Source organism: Sinocyclocheilus grahami, unplaced genomic scaffold, assembly GCF_001515645.1.
Source record: "Sinocyclocheilus grahami isolate Dianchi unplaced genomic scaffold, SAMN03320097.WGS_v1.1 scaffold117.1, whole genome shotgun sequence".
Classification (NCBI taxonomy): domain Eukaryota; kingdom Metazoa; phylum Chordata; class Actinopteri; order Cypriniformes; family Cyprinidae; genus Sinocyclocheilus; species Sinocyclocheilus grahami.
The window spans coordinates 2,245,657-2,249,422 of record NW_015505296.1 but is presented as its reverse complement, the minus strand read 5'-3'; positions in this window follow the sequence as shown (position 1 = coordinate 2,249,422).

Genomic DNA, 3,766 nt, shown 5'->3' with positions numbered 1-3,766 from the left:
TTTTAAAATAGTATGGGTTGATGCCGACTAAGATATGGTTCAGGTGAAGGCTGTATAATACACTGTTGCGCTGATGGGAGAATCCGTATTATGCATCAGGTCACAAATATGTGGACCATGATGATTCATTGTGCAAGTCTAAAACTGCATCATTGCTCATTTATCTCATGCTCTAGGAATTCCTTGAGAAAAGGCCGAACACAGAGACCCGCATCCACAGACTCGGTGAGGTGAATTCATGCACAGAGGGTGATTACTTTGAAAGCTGTTCCTTTAAACTGGTGTTACGGCTTACCCTGGTCAAAGGTGGGCCAACCATGGTTTATTCTCTGTTTTCAACACATACTTGATCATTTCTAGGTTTTTAGGAATTGATTTATCATTACAAAGAAGAGGAAAAATGTATCAGCCTGATTTTTTTTCCTCCTTATTTCTTCCTTATGAATAATTCAACACATTTATTTAGATTTTTATATCATATTTTAATGTAATCATCTGCAATTATATGTATATTAAAATAGTTTGAATATAATTGAGGTTTTTTAGTCTATAGTTTTGTAATATAATTACAGTTTATAAATGTATGCACACAAAAACTGTTCAAAAGTTGTTGTTGTTGTTGTTGTTGTTTTAAGAAATTAAGACTAATTTAGCAAGAATGTGTCACATTGATCAAAACAGACATTTATATAGCTATAAAAGATTTCTATTTCAAATAAATACTGTTCTTTTTTTTCTATTCATCAAAGAATCTGAAAGAAAAAAAAATCATGGTTTCCACCAGAAATATTAAACTGTTTTCATCATTAATAATAATCAGAAATGTTTCTTGAGCAGTAAATCAGCGTATTAGAATGATTTCTGAAGGATCATGTGACACTGAAGACTGGAGTAATGATTTGCATTACAGGAATAAACTACATTTTAATTGTTAATTTTGTTTTTTCTTTATTATAAGCCTAATAATTAAGGTGGAAAGTTATATAAAAAGTACATAAATTACGTACTGGTTGTAAATCATGAACCTTTTGGTAAAAATTTTTTTTTATATATATATATATATATATATATATATATATATATATATATATGAGTTTGACTGTGCGTTCACACCGCCGCCGTCGAGAGCGTCAAAAATCGCTTTGGCCGCCCTGCCAACAACACTGTAGAAAGATTTGTGGACGCTCTGATGTAGATCAAATGCATATCTTGTATTTAAAGGGGTCGCAAAGCAAACAAGCTTGTTGATCTTGTGCAGACTGACCACAAGGAGGGTAACGTTATAAGTTAACCTCATTAAATATTGTTGTGGACGAAGTATTAAGATCCTTTACCTAATCATGTATAAAGCACTAGTACCACACTGTAAACATACTCTGATACAAGTAAAAGTCCTGCATTGAAAATGTTAGTTAAGTATAATCAGGTATAAACATTACTTAATGTAAGTATAATCAGGAAAATTGATTTATAAAGGTTTAAAGGTGAACTGGGACTGTCATACTATTATTTATTATATCTATAACGTTAATGCACATCAGCAACTCACCAGGAACACCAACAATCTCAGACACCTTGGTCCACGCATCAATTTTTTAAATTTATGTCCCTGTACGCAAACAGGGACACATCGTAGATTATTGTCGTAGATTATTGGGAAACCCGCCACTGCAATTATCCACCTCTCCTCTATTTTGCTTGGGAACTAATGTGGTTGGAACCAAAGTTTACAGGACTGCGTTCTCTGGAATCCTCTCAATCGGTGGACTTCCACATTCCGATTGATTGCCGCCGAACCGCGTCATAGCTCATTACCATAAAGTTGTCCTGATTTCAACTCTCATCAACGTCCAAGATGCGCCGCACCGCTGCTCGACGCCGGCTCACATTGAAAATGAATGACTTCCGGCCACTTTGTTGCTCTCGACGGCGGCGGTGTGAATGCACGGTGAGGCAAAAGTCGTAGTTAATAGTTAGTTAATAGTGAGAATTGGTCCCCATTAAAGGAATAGTTACTCACCATCAGAGTTTGTTTCTTCATCAGAACAGATTTGGAGAAATTTAGCATTACATCACTTGCTCACCAATGGATCCTCTGCAGTGAATGGGTGCCGTCAGAATGAGAGTCCAAAAAGCTGATAAAAACATAATTTTCATTTTGGGGTGAACTATTCCTTTAAGGTGCTTGTACTCTTTAAAAAAAATACAATTTAATTAATAAAAAAAAAACAGTACAGTGTGTCTTAAGACCCATTCACACCAAGGACGATAACTATAAAGATAACGATAAAGATATAGTTCTAAAAATCGTTCTCAATATTAAAGAATAGCAGAGTCCACACCACAACTATAATGATAAAGGCACAGAGAAACAATATCGTTGGAATCACTTTCAAAACAATTTTTCTCCAGCTGATGGAACGATAAAAAATTGACAGCCAATCAGAATCCATCCTGCTGTAATGAGCTCAAGAATTTAAAGTGGCAGACGTGTGTGTGTGCGCTTAGAATAAACAGACGATATCGTTCGCTGGTGTGGACGCTAATATCGTTATCTTTATAGTTATCGCTCTTGGTGTGAATGGGGCTTTAGCTCTCTGAATGTGGTCCGCAATGTACGAAATATCATTTACAGTGACAGCAAAGCATCTCACTTGCATTCAGAAATCGACCCAACTTATTTCAACTCATCTCCTTTGAGCATTTCTTCACCTTAGCTGAAAGGATGACACGGACCAGCAGTGAACAATTGAAGTTACTGTCATGGCAACCAAATACATCGCAAGCTGATTTCCTAAAATCCATTCTAGAATGAAAGTATCAGCAAATCAACTTCCAGTGGCAAGAAAACACCTCCTCTCCTCCATATCATCCTACACTCTTAGGAAAAAAAAGGTACGAAGCTGTCACTAGAGTGGTACTCTAAGAGGTACAAAAGCTAAAAGGTACATCTTTGTACTTTCTTTATCCCAAATGCTACATATAAGTACCTTAAAGGGACATATTAGTACCTAAAGTTTACATGCATTATTAGTAACTTTTGAAAGTGTACCACCACAGTAACAGTGTGTATTGAGAACCACAAATGATGGACGGTAGCTGCTGTAGAATTGGAATTGAGGATTTTCGTTCAGTTTAATTTAACCGCTGAAACCCAACACCCGGTAAAACAAGAAAATGTAACTTTCACCATTTGCCATGTTTAGCAGTCTTGAGGTGACGGGTTACATGGAATCTTTGGTGTGACAAAAGCTCTGACAATAGCTATTCTTCGGGTCACTACCTGTTTTCCATTGTTGGTGGTGGTTTGGTCTTGTAGGGTTAAATAAGTACCTGTAGACATCCGTGTCTGCTACAAAGGGTTCAGAGGGTTCACTAGACAGCTTCATGCCCTGAGTGAGTGCTGGATCTCCATTGTTTAATGTCCTGCAGTATCCTCTGGCTCTGTGCACTAACAATGAAGTAGACTGTCTGTGCTCTGTACTTCACACCTGAACATGTTAATCCAGGGAGTTTTACTTCTAGTCTAAAGGAGTGAATGAAGCACGCACAACATTTACTTTGAGTGCGAAGAGAAATTATTGAATTTATGAGGTTGTGTATGACACTCTTGTGCTAGCAGCATCTTTGTATTACAGATGTTGAGTGGTGCATCATGAGCACTTATTCCAGCATTGGCTGAGTATGGATTATTTTAGCCTGTAAGGTACTACCTTTTCATAAAAATCTGTTGCCATCGAAATAATTATTGGAACAGTTTGTTTCA